The sequence below is a fragment of the Pelobates fuscus genome, chromosome 3, assembly GCF_036172605.1.
Source record: "Pelobates fuscus isolate aPelFus1 chromosome 3, aPelFus1.pri, whole genome shotgun sequence".
NCBI lineage: Eukaryota > Metazoa > Chordata > Amphibia > Anura > Pelobatidae > Pelobates > Pelobates fuscus.
Genome location: NC_086319.1, coordinates 366,232,821 through 366,253,338, shown reverse-complemented (window position 1 = coordinate 366,253,338; position 20,518 = coordinate 366,232,821). Strand labels below are relative to the sequence as shown.

Below are 20,518 nucleotides of genomic sequence, written 5' to 3'. Positions count from 1 at the left end.
CTCACTGTGAAAATCACAGTGAGAGCACGCAAGAATCCATAGGAAAGCATTGATAATGCTTTCCTATGAGACCGGCTGAATGCGCGTGCAGCTCTTGCCGCGCGTGCGCATTCAGACGAATGGGAGGAGAGGAGGAGGATCGGAGGAGAAGAGCTCCCCGCCCAGCGCTGGAGAAAGGTAAGTTTTAACCCCTTTCCTCTCCCTAGAGCCCGGCGGGAGGGGGTCCCTGAGGGTGAGGGCACCCTCAGGGCACTATAGTGCCAGGAATGTTTGTATGTTTTTCCTGGCACTATAGTGGTCCATTAATTGCACAATTGGATGCATTAATGTACTAACAAAGTTGTGCCAAATTAGTTAATTCATTTTCTTTTTGGCACCAAGTTAATGCACCATGCCATGCGGCACTGGTTTGTGCAGGCACACCTTCTGATGAAAAGGATATAAAAACATTGGATTTGCACGGTTTACCAGTGCTGCAAAAGGAATCTCTGTATGCCAAGCATGCGGTTTTCGTGAGTTATTTAACTTATTCCTTATGAACTGCCATTTGAAAAATGGAAGAAATGCATGTGTGAAATGAAATAAAAACTCATTACGGCCTAAGTGGTTTCTGTCAAAAATGTGTATCATCACATCATACATTATTAAATATAATTAACTTCCCTTGTGTTTCAGATATATATGCATATTTAATTTAAAGGGACCCTCCTCTGATAATTACATTAGTTTGGCAATTACATAGCAATCCCAGGGTTCCTGTACACACTGAAATGTGTCTTACGTATGAGGAGACATGGTTCAAGGCTGTCTGAGCAAGTCTTGTGGTATACTGCATGTCTGATGATTTAGAAGCCTTGGTCTATATTTGAGACCACTTTAATGAGGTGTATTTTTTTTTTTTGTCAATCTGCTTTTATTGATATTTTCAAACAAACAGCATATATACAGCCGTAGAGCTAATATATTCAAATAAACACTGCTGATGTTCTCAGCCAATGAATTCTACATAGAGATAGGCAGAAATAATTTTACTAATGCACACTGGAATATCTGCATGTCAGACGAGGAGGCCTGACCAAGGGAACCCTGTGTAACCCAGTTATAGACACGACGGACCACTAAAACACGATAGCTTGCTGAAATGCTTTATGTGTGAAGGCTGTATCCTCTTTTTTTAAATTTTTTTTTATTTTACAAAAATTGCAGAATTCAATAAGAAATTTTTACTTTTATAAGTCAACCTTGTTATACCCCCCCTTGGCTGTCAGACAGACGGTCCTGTTACTTCCTGTTTTTTTTAGCTCCACCCCCTATTTGAGTTATGGCTAAGGCAGAGATTACATACTTCCTTGCAACCATACCAATTCATAACAGAAATGGGTGCTGTGATGGGCTGAAAGTCATTAGCTGACAATCTCAACCAATCACAGGCACCCAGTGCTGCTCAGGCTCATGCGTCCTCACTAAACAAATGAATCAAGCAGCCGATCCCCTCTGTGGTATTTGGGCTGCTGAATTCACTCATTTAGCATCAAACAAAAGGGACACTATAGTCACCTGAATAACTTTAGCTTAATGAAGCAGTTTTGGTGTATAGAACATGCCCCTGCAGCCTCACTGCTCAATCCTCTACCATTTAGGAGTTAAATCCCTTTGTTTATGAACCCTAGTCACACCTCCCTGCATGTGACTTGCACAGCCTTCCATAAACACTTCCTGTAAAGAGAGCCCTATTCAGGCTTTCTTTATTGCAAGTTCTGTTTAATTAAGATTTTCTTATCCCCTGCTATGTTAATAGCTTGCTAGACCCTGCAAGGGCCTCCTGTATGTGATTAAAGTTCAATTTAAAGATTGAGGTAAAATTATTTAAGGTAAATTACATCTGTTTGAAAGTGAAACCAGTTTTTTTTTTCATGCAGGCTCTGTCAATCATAGCCAGGGGAGGTGTGGCTAGGGCTGCATAAACAGAAACAAAGTGATTTAACTCCTAAATGACAGTGAATTGAGCAGTGAAATTGCAGGGAATGATCTATACACTAAAACTGCTTTATTTAGCTAAAGTAATTTAGGTGACTATAGTGTTCCTTTTCATTTGATTGATAAATTAAAGGACCACTAGACACACTTAATTAATATTAAAAAAAGTTATGGTTCCCTTGCGCTGGCTTGCCTTTAGAGGCTAAACCATTTACGAACGGTTTAACCCTAAAGTCTCCTCTCCCATGCAACATCCACTTGAAAACGGAAGCCTAGGACTGCTGCAGGCGGCGGCTTAGAGAAGTCAGCTGACTCTCTCAGCCAATCAGTGGCTCTCCATTCTTAAAATTGGCTTAAGAAAAATACAAATATTTCTCAAGGCATTTTGTAAAAAGAGAGCCACACTTGATGAAGTTGTTATGGTGCCCAAAGAGTTCCTTTAAGTCAGACATTTATCATGTCACCATCTAAAACCTCCATTCCTTACTCAATCCTACACAATTTGTGGTTTGGTGGATAACGTTCAATTTTATAGGAAGCATACAACTGTGTATGGACTGTAGCTGGATTCTAGAACCTTAGTGAATTGATTTATCCCAGATCATTACTGAACTGTTATAATTCATCCTGATCTCTGTACACCTGAGAGTGCCCAGATAATCACTAGAGAGTTTACAGCCTATCGGACTAATAACATCTCACGTTGACAAATGAAATGTAGCTATTTTCCTACAGGACATAATTTCAAACAGTTTATACCCTTAAAATAGCTCCCTATGGTGTTCTTTTCTCTTTTGTTTGTACTGATTATTTGAAGGAAATGTCAGGTGTAAGTTATAACATATGCCGACGCCTCAGAGGGATTTTATAATTTTACTCAGATTTATACCTTATCATAGTTGTTTACATATTTAAAATACAAAGAGCATACTTTGTTATCTCTATTTTCCCAGATTGCTAATTTTGAATGTTCAGCATTTTTCGGTGTTTAAAATACACACATATGTTACAGTCAAATGGGTTCATATGCTAAAATAAGAAATGTGGAGAAATGACATAGAACAATTACATTTAGTAATCGAATTGAAAAAAAAAAAGTCAGCTACATGCAATTCCCTGGTCAGTTCCTGACAATGATGAGTTATACATTTCTCATTATCCATATAAGGGCAGAGATAGCTCTGTAACCTCTTAAATAGGCACTCTAAGCCCCATAACAATACCAGTGGACTGTAGTGGCTATGGTGCTAGGAGTTAATGGCACTGTTTCATGGTAAGGAAGAAAATTTTTTCAGAAATGGTTTGACACTTACCTGAGTACCCTCGGGGCACCCACAGTCTGACCTCTCTTGTATATCCAGTTCCCCTTCTGCGTTACAGAGAAACTATAGTGCTAGGAAAATAAAGTTGTTTTCCTGGCACTATAGCATCCTATAATGACCCCCTCTTTGAGTATGTCCGGCGTCAATAAGGCGACAACAAGTCACCTAACGACCCGTAAGTCCCTTTAGTGGCTGTCTACCAGACAGCCACTAGAGGTGGAGTTAACCCTCAAAGGTAATTATTGCAGTTTCTTAAAAACTGTAACAATTACCATTGCAGGGTTAAAGGATCTGAGACACTGCACCCAGACCACGCCAATGAGATAAATGCGGCCTGGGTGCCTATAGTGTCCCTTTAAATATATCAATTTCATCCCTATTTGGAGAGAAATTTTAGACTGCGATCATATTAATATGCGGCATTGATGTCCCTAATATCACCTTTTGGACTTATGGTTTAATGATATCTAAATAATGGACCAAACTGCAGGCACCCAAGGAACCCATGTAAGTGTCAAACAAAAGCAAACTTTAGTCATTATCATACCCCTTTAATCTAATTAAGGTTAGATAAGCAACTCTCTGAGCTGAGCATGGCCTCATATGGACAGAAAAAGTGTGACCTCTGGACACAAAAATAGCAGGTAATGTCACCCTTTTCTTAATAGAATACAATGTTTATATAGCATTCTTGGATTTGGTCTCCAGAAGGAACTTTAGAGTTTAGAGTTCATGCCCAGGTTTTCATTCAGTTTTTTTGTTTTTTTTGTTACTCATAAGGGATGTACAAACCAAAGAAACATGAAAAATAAACCAAAGAAGCTATCCGAGAGGCAAATGAATACAGTCTATTGGAAAAATGCAATAAGACAATCGTAGAACACAGAAAAAAGAAATTATATCTTCTACAATGAGTGAAAGGTACAAATTGAGAAAACGAAGTGGGTAAACAAAACATAAGAAAAGGTAGAGACATACTAAAAAAAATAAATAAATGAAAAAACAAACAAACATATAAAGTAACCAGCTGGGTAAGAACGTTGGCATACTACTTTCCGAACGTGATATAGTGTATTTGACATATTACCTAAAACTGGTCAATACCTGGATTTTACTATTATCCTATAAAACATATTTTGTGGTCATGGTGTACATCAAAGATGTGGTGGAATGTATTAAGGGGAACGGATATCTTCTCAAACAGGTTCCATATAATCCCTCAAATAAGTGCAAGCTATGCCTTTTGTGTTAAACTCATATTTATGGAACACCTTCTCATTTATACTTTACAATGAGGCCTATAAAACCTACTGAGTCATTTTCTAAGCCTCCCTCATGGTAAGTCAATAGGTAAATGGAACATAAGGATTTTTACTTTAATCAGAAATGACTCAGCCACTGTAGCATTCTGGTGCACCGGATGGCCTGGGAACCACTTTGCACAAATATATTTTCGAGCACTCCGGCTAATTATATTAAGCAGGAAAATTCTCAAACAGATACAAGTAGAAATCTGCAAACAGGGCAAAGGTGACTTTGATGAATGGACCACACAATGTAACAGTGTGTGAGGGAATTTTAATGTGCCTATATATCAAGACTATGATCCTTCTGGTAACTACAATGTCCAAGGCAAGAATACATTGTGCTGAAACAGCAGTGTGGGATAAAAATATATTCTTTCAATGCTGGTGGCCGATATGCGAAATTGCGCAAGGTATTAGAGGCACCATTAACACTGTTTGAAGCTGCTGCTACAGGTAGACGATACATTGGTACATAAACTGCACAATGACATGACATGATCGATCATTTGACCGCCTTAAAGCCACGACAAATGTCATTCACCAGGTAGCTATGAGCAAAGGTCACTACAGAATATATAGACCTTTCATGTCACTAACTACTAGCCACTGGCCAGACCTAAAATTTACTTGCCACATTGCAAAGCTCATAACAGCATTTTTTTCAATATATGGTGTGCATGCAAATGCAAGGGTGTTTTGCATTGTGTGGAGTGTGAATGCAGGAATATATGTTTGTGAGAATTCATGGGGGCATTTGTGTGCACCCCTTTCTTTTTGCCACATTTTTCCCTTTCCTGTGAACAAATCCCTGATGTCCCCACTGCTACTTTGTTGCCTATTTTTCTTCTCATGTTTTGTTACCTTTACTTATAACTAAGTCTCTCCTTACCCACGCCACCTCTTCCTATTCTCATTCATGTCCCTAATCTCCATCTCTCCCTGTGTCCCCATCTCTTCCTGTGTCCCCTGTAACAAAACCCCAGAGCCATTCTCCTCCTCAGTTCAGGAATCTGTTTAAACTTTGGTTCCCTTATCCTCCTGCCATTCGGGATTATAAAGTACCGAACACCAACCACCCCCTGGCTCATTATGCTTTGAGGAAACCACAAGAATGAAGTGCTCTCTGTGTGGCTGAACGCCACGTGGTGGAGAAAACGGCGGCCATCTTGTCACATGAAAGCAGGCAGCAGGACTTGGTCATCGAGTGTCTGGAACCCTGAGGCGGACATTCGGCGGCGCGAACTCCGGTAAAACTATGTGAACGCCTGCTTCTGTTCGCAGCAAGCCAGGAGAGCGCTGTTCAGTAGGTTTGTTCAGATGGACCTCACGAACAAACGCTACCAATAAGCCAGGGAAACCGTTCTCCTTTTCGCAAGTTCTGGAACTCCCGAACATGACTGACTGCTACTTCTAAAACTGTGGAACTATTTTGAGCGGTCGGTAAAAATGTCACCCCGGTGGCGATTTGGCTGTGTTAGTGGAATCTAATGGCTTTTCGGATATGTTGGGCGCTCAAATACAGGCTATCAAACTATGGGGGTTCCTTTATGCGAATTATGTATTTTGTGTGTTTAAAGGTATTTGGGGGATTTTGTAAAAATGTATGTTTTCTGTGCCTGGAGATAATTGAGTTTAATACAGTGCTTGACTCAATTATCTCCCAGGCACAGAGGAGGGATTGACCTATTTTGTATGGGAGTGTCCTGGACTGGAGAGCCAATGTAATCGTGTGTATGTTTTACTGTAGATCCCCTTCTCTCATTGTGTCCCAATATCTTCCCGTGACCCCAATTTTTCCAAGTGTTTCCAAACCCCTTCTCTCCCTGTGTCCCCAATTCCCATTTCTCTATGTGTCCCCATCTCTTAATGTGTCCCCAATTCCAGTTTCTTCCTGTGTCTCCATGCCTTCCCATTTCTTCCTCTGTCCCCAACCTTTCCCTATGCCCTATGTTTTACATTGTGCCCATCTTTCCATTTGTTTCTGTCTTTCCCAGTATCCCTATCTCTTCCTATCTATATTCCATTCTCTCCCTATCTTTTTTCTAATAAAACATGAGGTTCCCCACCGCTAGCTTACCTGGGAGACCTCATCCCTGCTGTCTAGTGGAGAGGGTGCTCAGTTTAGCGAGTTCTAAGTATAGCCTCGAACCCTAGTGAAATCATTACAGTGCAAGCAGCCAGAAGCGGTGCTTAGAACTTGATCCTCACAGTTGTTCTGCAATCAATTTAGGGTCGACCTGCCTCCCGAGCAGCCACAAAGCAGCACACCTGGCTAATTTTTCACTCACTAGTGAAAATTGTGAGCCTTGAAGAGACTATATACTTGTTTGAGCACGGGCCCTATAGGATTTGTACCTGTATGCCTATATTTCTATAACCAACTATTTGTAATTTGTGTCAATCCATTACATAAAACTGTTAGATTTAGATGTGACACTTTGTAAATCAAATTAAACCTTCTGCTTTGTGTATCAATGCTATATGTGTGGCTCCGTCTGATACTGCTGTGCTGTGGTTAGACTTTAATAGCAGTCTGTTCCACCTCCAGTGGGGGCAGATTACGATCAGTTCCCTCATGGTCCAGTGTTTCTTAATCAATCAGGGCAATGTTTAATAATTTTGTAACATTTTAACTCACACACATAGTGCCAGCCCAGAGGTAATGCTTCAAGAGATTTGCAGACCAAAATGTATCCCTAATACACAAATACACATACACACAGCTTCCCAACCACACAAAGCCCTTTCAGACACACAAAACACATCCTCACACACAGTATTTCAAACATACACACAGCCTCCCTAACAGATGCCACCTATACACATAACCACGTACACACAGCTGGACAGCTCCCTCTTTGAAAGGGACAAACACATACACACAGAAACACATATGATACACACACAACTTCACAACCACACATATCCCCCTCAGATATACAAACCACATCCTCACCCACACAGCCTCCAAAATACACACAGCCTACCCTAAACACACAAACAAGGGCTGCTATGGACACTTATTTAACAATAATATAATAGAAATGGTTCAATTCTGACTAGAAGTTTAAAGTTAGTGGTCTCCAAACACTATAAACACTTCAAATAGATGAAGCAGTTACTTTGCCTACAGTTTCCCTGTAAGGCAAAAAATGAGCGCTGAATGTAACTTATGGCCAGTTCAGTCCACATTTTCCACCTATCCTAGATCCACTATGCCATAGTTAAAGAGAAACTATAGGCACCAGAACAACTTTAGTTTAATTAGGCAGTTTTGGTGTATAGATCATGCCCCTTGCAGTCTCACTGCTCACTATCCCCTGCTCTGTTAATAACCGGCTACAGCCTGAAGGAGCCTCCTGTGTGTGATTAAAGTTCAATTTACTGAGCAGAAGCTAAAATGTCTAAAGCAAGTTTACATCTGCATGAAAATCAAACAATGTTTTCATGACAGCTATGTCAGTGACAGCCGGCGAAAGTGTGATTAGTGCTGCATAAACAGAAACACAAGTGATGTAATTCCTAAATGGTAGATAATTGGGCAGTGAGACTGCAGGGGCATGATCTATACAGACAAACACTGCTTCATTAAAGGACCACTCCACACTTGAAAAAAAAAAAGAAAACAAACCCACAGTTTAGTTGATATACCCCCAATGAATAAATGCATGCATATTTTTTATGTATGTAGTCATTGGGGGTATAGTCTAAAACAGTTTGCAAAAAATGCAGTTCCTATGACTGCAGCTTTTGTAAGCCCTGGTCTTTTTCATAGGAAGTGACTTTCAGTCACTTCACAGAGAATTGTCCAATCAGAGGCTTCTCATTGCCTCCCTGTGGCAAAGCCTCCCTCCCTGTATCAAAGTCCTCCCTCCCCTCCCTGTGGCAAAGCCTCCCTCCCCTCCCTGTGGCAAAGCCCCCCTCCCCTCCCTGTGGCAAAGCCCCCCTCCCTGTATCAAAGTCCCCCCCCTCCCTGTGGCAAAGCCTCTCTCCCTGTATCAAAGTCCCCCCTTCCTGTGGAAAAGCCTCTCTTCCTGTATCAAAGTACCCCCTCCCTGTGGCAAAGCCTCCCTCCCTATATCAAAGTCTTCCCTCCCTGTTGCAAGTCCCCCCTCCCTGTGGCAAAGCCTCCCTCCCTGTATCAAAGTCCCCCCTCCCTGCGGCAAAGCCTCTCTTCCTGTATCAAAGTCCCCCCTCCCCTCCCTGTGGCAAAGCCTCCCTCCCTATATCAAAGTCTTCCCTCCCTGTTGCAAGTCCCCCCTCCGAGTGGCAAAGCCCCCCTCCCTGTATCAAAATCCCCCCCTCCCTGTGGCAAAGCCTCTCTCCCTGTATCAACGTCCCCCCTTCCTGTGGCAAAGCCTCTCTTCCTGTATCAAAGTCCCCCCTCCCTGTGGCAAAGCCTCCCTCCCTATATCAAAGTCTTCCCTCCTTGTTGCAAGTCCCCCCTCCCTGTGGCAAAGCCTCCCTCCCTGTATCAAAGTCCCCCCTCCCTGTGGCAAAGCCTCTCTTCCTGTATCAAAGTCCCCCCCTCCCCTCCCTGTATCAAAGTCCCCCGTCCCCTCCCTGTGGCAAAGCCTCCCTCCCTGTATCAAAGTCCCCCCTCCCTGCGGCAAAGCCTCCCTCCCTGTATCAAAGTCCCCCCTCCCCTCCCTGTGGCAAAGCCTCCCTCCCTGTATCAAAGTCCCCCCTCCCCTCCCTGTGGCAAAGCCTCCCTCCCTGTATCAAAGTCCCCCCTCCCTGTGGCAAAGCCTCTCTTCCTGTATCAAAGTCCCCCCTCCCCTCCCTGTGGCAAAGCCTCCCTCCCTGTATAAAAGTCCTCCCTCCCCTCCCCTGCTGACCTTGTAGTTGCCGATCCGTGAGTAGAGGATCTTTCGTTTTTCTCTACCCGGACTGACAGGAAGAGTTCTCAAGGAGTGCTCTTTTAAGCTAACGTTGTTTTGGTGCCGATAGTGTCCCTTTAACTCTAAAACACAAATTCCAAACGAAACTGATACTTCTGTCAACTTTCCAAAAGAAAAAAAAAAAAAAACACCTCACTGAGCGGATGTCTCATTAGGGAGAAGCATGGCATTCTGTAACAATGGTAACATCACCCCAAACCTCTCTTCACCACATGGTACTAAAATTAATATATCCACAGCAGCTACACACAATATTAGCAAGTTGTGCAGTGTCTGTCTGAAATGCATTGCCAGCAGGAGCACAGAAGGCCAGCCAGCGGGATGTTACTGATAACTATTGCCTAACCATTACCCTCTGATATATTATTAATAATTTAAAATATTTTCCTAATATTTCCATGGTCGCCCTTTAGGCATAGGGTATTACATACTACATTCACTTGTATCAGTTATTAAAGTAAATGGAATCTATAAAGTTTGAATAAGTAATCCTATCCCTTGGGTATTAACTAATTTCATTTTTGTAAGTATTTGTTGAAATTAGTATGTTGCCCACCCCCGTGACACGGGTTAAAGGGAGTAGACTAATGTAACTCTAATGTAAAACATTCTTTTAACTTCTCCAGTGTCTGAGACATCACATAGTGCATCAGAAGACTGCTGATCATTTGTAATACTGTATAAAACTACACGAAAGATGATATCCCAGATATAAAACTACAACTTCAACGATGCTTTACCAGCCTTTAGTAAATATAAAGAACATTAAGGAAGTTGTAGTTTTAAAACATTTAGGATTTACCTTTTGGGCATCCTTCCCTAGGAGAACCCTTACAAAAACCAATAACTGGTCACCGTGGCGAGGTGTATTCATAAAATGTGATTATTGTTTTTTTTTTACAGAATAGTGACTTGTGAAGTGGTGAAGACAACTATTTAGGAATTATTTAGTCTGAAAACAATTTTTTAGGAGAGACACAAATCTCCAGCATAGTCAATGGGAAGATTACCAACTTGATTGCCCCACAAAAAAATAGGGACAGTTAGGAAGTGTGGAATAATTTACTAAAATGTTGATTTCCAAAAGTTAAAAGGGAATTTCAATTTTTAAATCAAAAGACTGAACTGTAAACATAAGCCTGCCTGAAGATTTAAATTTTGGCCTAAAAGTTTAATTTCACCTTGAATTCCCGTCAAGACACACTTTTGTGCATTATCCTTTCTAATGTTTATGGTTATTTAACCCTTTCATGGCCAATGTCACTTTTTTGCTGATATCACCAATAATCCCAAAAGACCTCATGCTAGTATTGATTGTCCTGGGTTCCGAATCAGCACTTATGTTATATATGGGCTTTAACAACCCCGCTGTCTTTAAATATGTAGGAGATTCCATTTCAGAATTAGATCTATAAAGAACTCATTGTAATGACGGCATATACCATTATTGCTCTTCACGGGGTTTAAACAAAAAGTAATGTCTACCTTGTTGCAGTCAATAAATCGTTATGTTATTTAAAGTGATCTTACCTTTAAAACCTTTTCTCTGCTTTCACTTCCTGTATCATGGAGATCGGTAGATGCGGGTGAAGGTCCTGCTCCCTCTGTCAGAAAGGAAAACATTGCAAAACTGTTAAGAAAATGCAGTAAACTTGTAGAAGGTGAAATACATCTCTTTGACTTTCAGGGATAGCAAGATATCACGCCCTCGGTGATACGAAAAATAATCATGCAGGTTTAACGTGCTGATGCACATTAGCAAAAATTTATATAAATTTTGTACGATACAAAATTGTAAATAAAATAATATATTTAAGAAGCAAAAATGTCCACCCTATTTTTTCATGTAACTACATTTGAATGGATACTTTAAGTCTTCCTATGATAAATTATAGATGCCATGATTCCCACAAACTGCACTGGCTTGTTTCCTATCCCCACAACTTTCTGATGTCACATGAGGAAGCTAACATTCTCCTTGATCATACAAGATCTTGTACAGTTTGGGCACAGATTGCAAAAACATGCTGTACAAGTAAAATGTAACTTGTACCTATTTCGTCAAAGTTTTCAATGAGCACAATCATACACTACCTGCTAGTTTCTTCATTCAAATAAAACAAGAATGAAGATTATAGAGCATGGGTATAGAAGCAATGTGCAGGGATACGGTAGAGGTTTGTGGGATATAATTACTTGCAGACAATGTCGGATATGCACGGCTGTTTAATAAAAATTAAGAGGACCAGAAATAGTTGAGAAAATGTGTTGACTTGCTGGTCTTTTCACATTCGAAGATTTAGAAAACAGTGAGAATGATAAATTTACAGTTTCTTTTGCATGTTTTTAATACGAAATTAAATGGGGTCAAGTTGAGCCTGGAGTGATAATTTTTTCTTTTTTAGCTGATTACTTAAAAACTGCCAACTCTATTGAGGAGTGTGAAAAACAAAACATTGTTTGCTTTAGTTTTATAAAGTTAATAGGAATTCATTATATCCTAAAAAAGGGGTAGACAACCTTTGGCACTCCAGATGTTGTGGACTACATCTTCCTTGATGCTTTGCAAGCATATTGGCTTTAAGAGCATTATGGAAGATGAACTCCATAAAAATCTGGAGTGCCGAAAGTTGCCTACCCATGCTCTGAATTATTGTTTGCAGACTACTTTATCATATGAACAATACAGAACTAAAATATGTCTCGTGGCACTGACCATCAAGTAGGAGAGTGCTCCTCAACCCTCTCCTCAAGGCACACCTAACAGTCCAGGAGTTAAGGATTACTCAGGTGTGTCTAAGGTGTTTTAAAAAAAAACTCAAGAGGTTTTTTTTTTTTTTTTCTTTTTCTAAACACCTTAGACACACATGGATAATCCCTAAATCCTGGACTGTTAGGTGTGCCTTGAGGAGAGGGTTAAGAAGTACTGAAATAGGAGAGGCCATTTTAAACTCCAAATGCCTGATCACAGAATTGAAGATATCATGACCATTATTTGTTTTGGTTTTTTTTGTAGACTCCGTGTAATAAAAAAATACTATAGTCCTAAGGCTACAGCTCTTTTTATTCTCTACACTGCTCTTTGTGACTGCAGTCAGTGTAGACATCAAATACTTTGAACAACAATTTCCTGCCAGGATGACTGCACGTGCCAGATTCTTCACGATTGTCCTGTAATTTTCACAAGTGTCTCGGGCTAGAGAAAGACAAATTAAAATATTGTATCTTTATGGTACAGGGAAGAATATAATACCATGGAGGTAACCACCAGGGAGGACAGCACAAATAGTCGAATGGAACTCCTGTGTCCAGCGTCTGGTCTCTTCCAAGAGAAATCTAAAGTGCTTTGAGAATTTTAACGGAACATTTCTTGTTACTGTTGTAATTTTTAAACTAAAGCCGAAAGATAGAAGGGCAGAAGGATGGCTGGCGCCTGAGGAGTTTTATAATCTAGCTTCGATATGAAACAAAAATACATCAAGAAGCCACGGACCTCATTATTCCAGCATACTCTGGTTGGTCATTATTAGCCTGCCCCTAGCTATTAGTTCTCTTACAGTCCACAGGACCTTTGACCATTGTCCAATAACGCAATTAGTACGCTTGCATTTTAGCTTTATTTTCTCTCCTTACAGACATTTCCTTACTGCAACATTTTCTTTAAATCCTTATTTGAAGAGTAACCTTCTAACGACTGATGAATGGACAACTACAAAAGAACCTTCTGCAAGTTTTGTTGTCAATTCAATGCCTTTCTAGTCTTTGTTCCTTGAGGATATTCGAGATTTTGCTCATTTTTGTTACTTTTTTTTTGTTTTATAGACCTGGGTGTTTCAATTAAAGCTGATGTTTCTCTGTACCTGTTTATTAGGTTTCAGATATTATTCTCTGAAAATCGAGTGTTACGCACTGTTTCACTTAATGTCCTTCATTCTTTAAGATGTAAAACAATTCTACAGCAATTTCGTGCAGAAAGTCTGGGCATTTTGATCAAAGCTATCAGTTAATCATAATAAATTTATAGACTGCAGTAGGATAAAATTGCTCTTACCTTTCCAGAAGCATAGACAAGGGTCCCTAATAATGGCGAAGAGACACCAATGAAATCTTAAAGCCTTCTAGATATTTCTGCTCACTTGCCTGTCACAGAGTTTTTTTAATCTGTTTTACAGAGGGGTTTTTAAATTTTATGGCGTCAAGCATTCATTACAGCTTGTTGTGTACACAACATTGACATACTAATGTTGAACGGAAAAAAAACAGTAACAGCAAAGTAGAATGGAGGTTATGGTGTATACTTGATTAGGATGTGAACTGGTTAGAGCCTGGTTTCTCAACCTGTGGTACGCATACCCCAGGGAATGTGCCTACCAAAAGCAGGGGGTATGCAAGAGCTGTCTGTCTGGCCACCATAAAGCCCTTCCAGAAGGCAGTCAACTGTGCGCTAAGGCAGAGTAGGCAGGTGCCCGGACGTCAGTTGCCTACTCTGCCCAAATACAGTGTCTGGGAGGAGGCTGTAGCAAGGTGGCGAGGGAGCTGTAATCTCTATTCTCTTCCAGCACCGTTCCCTTGCGCGTCCTGTTGTGATGACATGAGCCCCTCCCTCCCGACTCCACTACATTTAATTGTTCCCCTAGTCACCCCCAAATGCCTCTAAGATCCCATCTTATCTATTTTTGCATCTTAGGTCCTGGGCGCCGCCATCTTTGTGTGGGTAGATGAAGACATGCCATCGGCCCACACTAGATAGTGCTGTGAAATTCCTGTGTTAAGCACAGGAATTTCATCTATTCATTCATTCGTCAGAAAGACAAATAAATTAATAGAAATTTCAAACGAATGAACGAAGACCTCTTCGTTCGTTCGGTTTATTACAAGGAGGGAGCTAGCGGCGCGCAGCTCCCTCCTTGTAATATGTAAAAATAGAAGCTTCAGGGAGCAGTGCTAGTTTTCTTTTTTAGGGTGAAGGGTAGGTAGGACTTTAATAATTTGTTTTTGGGTGGGGGGGTGACTTGGGGCTTGGGGGCCCCTAGTTACCCGGGGGTTGTTTACATTTAGCCCCCATGGGTGTGGGCCAAGGGGGAGGACAATAGGTCCCTCCCCCCGATTTTCATTTAGGGCTCCCACCCGCTGCTCATTTGTGGGGGCAGGGGGTGACAATAGGCCCCCATTTTTATTTAGGGCCCACACCCTCCACTCATGGGTGGGGGCTAGAGGACAATAGGTCCCACCATTTTCATTTATGGCCCCCACCCGTCACTCGTGGATGGGAGCCGGGGGGGCGGGGACGCTAGGTCCCACCTTCAGTTTAATAGCCCCCACTCGCGAGGCACGGGTGGGGGCTCGGAAAGGGGGACACTAGGGGGCTTTTTTTAAACAGTGAGCAGCCCCTACTTGCGGTATAGTGTGTGTGTCAGTGTCCTCTGTATGAAAGTGTGTGTCAGTTTCCTCTGTGTGTAACTGTGTGTGTGTACATGTCCTCTGTGTGTAACTATATGTGTAAGTGTCCTCTGTGTGTAGGTGTGTGTATATGTCAGTTTTCTCTGTGTGTAACTAGTATGTGTGTGTGTATTATATTGCATACACAAAATTTACATTATGTCATTTATTATAAATATATTCTTTACTCTTTATATCTATGCCTACACATTTTATTTGTAATTACTTTATTTTCTCAAGACAGGAGTAATTAGGAATTTGTTGAGAAACATTGGATTACAGCATTCAGATCATTAGTTACAAAAGTGAAGATACATTATGTTCTGCTAAAATTAGGTAAGGAAACCGGGGGGCGACGTCAAGGGAGCGACAAGCAGGGAAATGTTTTTGCAGAGGATTAAGCAAAGGGTCGGTAAGAGAGATTAAATGTTATCCAGGGTTCCCAGACCTTGTAGAATTGTGTTAAAAGTATTGTGACAAAATGGATTTTGTCACTGGGTTTGCATGTGACAAACTGCCCTGCCCCCCTGTCTCTTGGAGGAGCCGGATTGCTAGCCTCTTACCCTGGGATGCTGGCCCGTTAAGCCATGGGGTCTTAAGGCACTTGGGACAGAGCCCTCTGTCTCTGGATCACATCGTTCGCCTTACTTGCTTGGATTGTACATTTCCCCTGTTACACTCATATGTGGGTTCGTGCAGTTTAACTTCCATTACAGCTGGACTAAGGCTGTTCGTACCGACGAACAAACTGCCGAAGGGCCGACCACCCGGTCTGCGGGAGTGTGCTGCTTGTTAGCCACCCAGAAGCTGCGGTTAACCGCAGCTTAATTGTCAAATGCCTGGGTGGCCGGCGTTCGTTTGCCGAACACGTGGCAGCGGCCATTTTAAATCGCCGAATACTCAGCGGTAGTTTGTCGTCGACGCTCAGGAACTCTTTTCGGGTATATTTGCACGGACAGCTGGTGAACTTAAACTTTACTCGACGTTATTGAGAACTGTGTTCGTGGGATCTGAGCGCTATTCGCCTATAATATGCGCTCAGATCCAAGCTATCTGGGGGTGTGTGGAACATGGGGACTTCTTTCAGCGAAACATGAGTTATTGATTTTAATACAGTTTTGTTAAAAGGTAAAAAGAACATGTTTCTCTCTGCCCGGAGATAATTAGGTTCTCTGCAACCACTTAAGTTAATTATCTCCAGGATAGAGAGGAGGGGTAAATTAATTATCTCCAGGATAGAGAGGAGGGGTTACACTCTTCCTGTGGGTGTGTGTAATATTTGTAAAGTACAGTGATTGGTTCTGTATATTCTGTTTCAGTCTTCCACAACGTCCCATGTGGGAGTGTCCTTGCTGGAAGACCATCATAAAAGGGCTGAGTTTGGCCATCAATAAACACATTCGTTTTACCCCTTCATGAAGTCTCGACTCATGTTTGGGGAATTGGGAGCTACAATCACTACTTCACTCTTTTCATATTGGATTTCGGGAGACGCTACAAAGATCAGCGCTGCACGGATAGCAGGATCCTTTACAAGTATCATAAAGAGAAGCTGTGTCATTCTCTATGATGTATAAATGCCATGTACTCGGGTAATAAAAGGGACTGTGTTGCATTTTTTTTTTTACTTTCGGTACAACAATATAAAACATGTTATAAGAGTTTCATAAATCGCACATAAATAATACTAATTAGTCAATAAATAGATTTGATCAGTGCATTTCAAATAAATAAATACATCACATACGACATTAAAGTAACTAGGCTGTCGTCGTGTTCTGATCACTCTTTTCTAACAATTATTTTTTCTAAACTTGTTTTCAAAGTTACTTAAATATTGCTAAAGGGCCAAGGTTGCAGACACCGAGACCAAAAATAAAAGCTGCGTTAAAAGCAATAATAGCTATTATAATGGTAAAAAGGAAGGGGGGCACTAAGTAGTTTATTGGCTTTCAATAAAATATGTATTGTTCATTTCAAATTTGCCCAAGGTTTTGCTGCATACATGTCTTTTATATCCTGTTATGGCTCTGCATTACTGTTTTTTAAGAATTACGGAAAACAATGATGTATTGCCTTAAGGACTATGCCTATTCCAGTTGTTTCATATGTTGTGTAATTATGGCCACTCTCCTGCTACCTACCTACCTACCTACCTCTTGTGCTGTGGGATAATGATCGGTGAGAGGCAAGGATATCCCGCAAGAGTATATGGGATGCATATTTCAGCCCAGATAAGTGAAAATGCTGCTGATTAACATACTGTGGATGTCGTCATCCTACTGACAGTTACATTCGCAGTTTTGTAGTCTGTGATTGGGTGAATGCACATAGTCATGGCTCGGGATCTCTAACAAACCTGATCGGGAGAGATAAGGACTTATGTGCACGTCGCTCACACATTTGTACAGACAGAGGAAGAAGTTTAACTTTCTCTCACATCAAGGAGAAATGGGGCAGAATTATGACTGCAGCAAATTTTGCCAACTGCAGCAATTACAAGAAACATGAGCATGAAGAACCTTTAACCCATAAGCTATACTATAATCATAAGTTGTTATGGTGCTCAGATTGTGCCTTTAACAATTGTTCATTTCCATATTAGAAAATCTATTAAACATGCCATTTATAGGGAGGGGTTTAAATATGCATGCAGTTCTTTAGTAAGTGATTAAGCTGCCGTGGGAACACACTGAATGTTAATGCAGAATGAAATGGTTAATAATTAACATGAGGGATATCATGACGAAGCTTAATATTGGTCCCGCTGTCTTACATCTGTATCCAAGAACTGGTAATATATCAGCTATGTGACTCTGTGCCAAAATAGGACACCATCCTGAGAATCTTTTAAGGAATTTTGGTTACATGACAAATCCAATGTTACAGAGAATGTCTCAATCATTGCCCAGACTAGTACTGTAGAATGTCACAGAATAGTGTTTCTTCATTTTTTTATGAGAGATGCCTATTGCCTTTTATAATCCATCCGCAAGCCATTAGGTCGCTGACCCGTTTTTCAATTGTAGAATTAGCGCAGTGGACTTTTCCTCAACGAAATAATCTACTAAAGTAACTTTTGTGAAATACCTTCATTAGACTTTCAATTGTCATATGATTTCCCTTTTGACAGAGGAAGGCAGTTTGGTGCAGTAGACATTTTAAAGCGAAATAGAAATTGGCACTTTTGTATATTAAACAAAAGGATAGATAGTGTAGCGCTTATATAATATATAGCATACAAATAGTAGTTACCTAAAAGATAGATGGTAGTCTACGTCCAAATACAGTCTTATAAATGTAATGGATCAAAATGGAATCAGGTTCTGTAATATTATAAAGAAAATATCTACATAGCGTAAAACCTTACTAACATAAAAAGAACTAAAATATAGTCATAGGAACACTCACAAACATAGAGCTATAAACCTAGCTCTGGTATAGATGGCTTCGGGTCCGTTTAGGCGACCCACCCCTGTATTGGAATTCTGTGTGTGGTCAAACCTAGAGCCCCTATGGCTCTGCAGTCTTGTAGTGTGTAGTAAGGGACTACACTCCCTAGAATGTAAGAAGTCGCCGGTCACCAGGATGGAAAGTCCCCTGGGATTTTATTGCGGACATTGTTCCCTTTTATTGTTTTATTATATTTAAAGTGTATCAAATAAAAGTATTTTACTTTCCATCCTGGTGACCGGCGACTTCTTACATTCTAGGGAGTGTAGTCCCTTACTACACACTACAAGACTGCAGAGCCATAGGGGCTCTAGGTTTGACCACACACATAATTCCAATACAGGGGTGGGTCGCCTAAACGGACCCGAAGCCATCTATACCAGAGCTAGGTTTATAGCTCTATGTTTGTGAGTGTTCCTATGACTATATTTTAGTTCTTTTTATGTCAGTAAGGTTTTACGCTATGTAGATATTTTCTTTATAATATTACAGAACCTGATTCCATTTTGATCCATTACATTTATAAGACTGTATTTGGACGTAGACTACCATCTATCTTTTAGGTAACTACTATTTGTATGCTATATATTATATAAGCGCTACACTATCTATCCTTTTGTTTATTGTATTCGCTGTGGCTTATGGGAAACCACTTTGTACAGTGTTTAGCAGCTAATACATAATACTACCTCTTTACATATAATTCTACATATTTCTTACATATCAGCGCTGGTACCTTTCCCCCTTTTTTGTACTTTTGTATATTAACCTCATTACATCCCCTTGCTGGCTGTCAATCAGACAGGAGGTCCTGTTACTTCCTGGAAATGTAGCTGTGGAACTAAACCCAATCAACAACTGTATTGGGAAGCCTGCGATTGGACAGCCACAGAAAGTCTGGGCGGGGTTAGAATGGGAGGGTTTGCAAAGGCAGCAGACAAGAGATCTGCAGGTTTTGTGGTATATCTACTAAACATTGGTTTTTATTTATATTTTTCATTTTGGGCAGTATCCCTTTAAATAGCAGAGAGACCTAAATAGGGTTTAAATCCAGGGTTTACAATCCACTGTTATACAGAGTTACACATCAAATAAGATGTTTACCTTCAATAGTTCTTTAGATGTGTGCGCCCTGAATGGACAAATCCGTCCTATTATGGTATATACTGATAATTTTATCTTCAGAAATGGCCAGTCTAGTGTCATTTCTCATAAAACAGACTGCAATTGATTCATAGGCATTCACACAATCAAGCAGAAACACAGAAATGTGCTCAGCAGACCTTATCGACTGTAGTCTGTTTAATTTTATGGAGGGTGAACCTGGAAATCAGTCCTGAATCACATGACAAAGGCCATCTCTTTGGGATAAAATGCCATTCTCCTAGAAATGTTGCATAGATACAGAGTACATGCCTAGAATACATCTGGAGCAAGGCTAGGTAACCTTGGTCACTCCAGATGTTGTGCACCACATCCCCCATAATGCTTTTACAGCCTTAATGCTGGCAAAGCATCAAGGGATCCAAATCTGGGGTGCCAAAGATGGCCTATTCCTGCCCTAGAGGCTGTGATCATTGTAAATGAGTTTTCTGCTGCAACAATAAACACACATGCCATTCTGCCCGGCATGTATGTCCAATATGTTTATTGTTTAGTAGTAAGTTTGTTTGCTATGGATGATCAAAGCCCTACAACTTTTAAAAGTTCTAAGTCCCTGGTACACAGCACTATACACATCAATGTGGCAGTTTCCACTTGATAACTTCATCTGGCCTTATCTACTACACTTCAAACATCTGGAACACATCCCTCAATTTGCTGCTACGAGGCAGTAAAACTACTTACCAAAGTTAGTTTAGGTGCACATTTGGAGATAAGTCTGCATTTGCTGGTAGTGCACGCTCGGAGTCCTTCTTGAGGCAAAATTATGAGAAACTGCATGAAATATAACACGACCAGGGAAAATGGGGTGAGGTGGTTGGAGAAATATCAAAGAAAGGTGGACGGGCACATTAAAGGTTCACTAAAGTCACCCAGGCCACTTCTTCTCAATTCAGTGGTCTGGGAGCCGTGGTCGTGTCACTTTAACCATTTGTGGCAAAACATTGCAGAAACG

The 20,518-nt window shown here is 40.8% G+C and overlaps 1 protein-coding gene across 6 annotated transcripts in view; it reads right to left on the bottom strand.

Moving 5' to 3' along the window:
* The window catches only part of LINGO1 (leucine rich repeat and Ig domain containing 1), a 451,779-nt gene that overhangs the window by 132,275 nt on the left and 298,986 nt on the right, over window positions 1–20,518 (bottom strand). For all 6 annotated transcript variants that reach the window (XM_063449330.1, XM_063449331.1, XM_063449333.1 and 3 more), the window contains one exon: window positions 11,038–11,111. The gene's annotated coding sequence lies outside the window, so the exon portion shown is untranslated. The remainder of the gene's footprint in view (window positions 1–11,037; window positions 11,112–20,518) is intronic.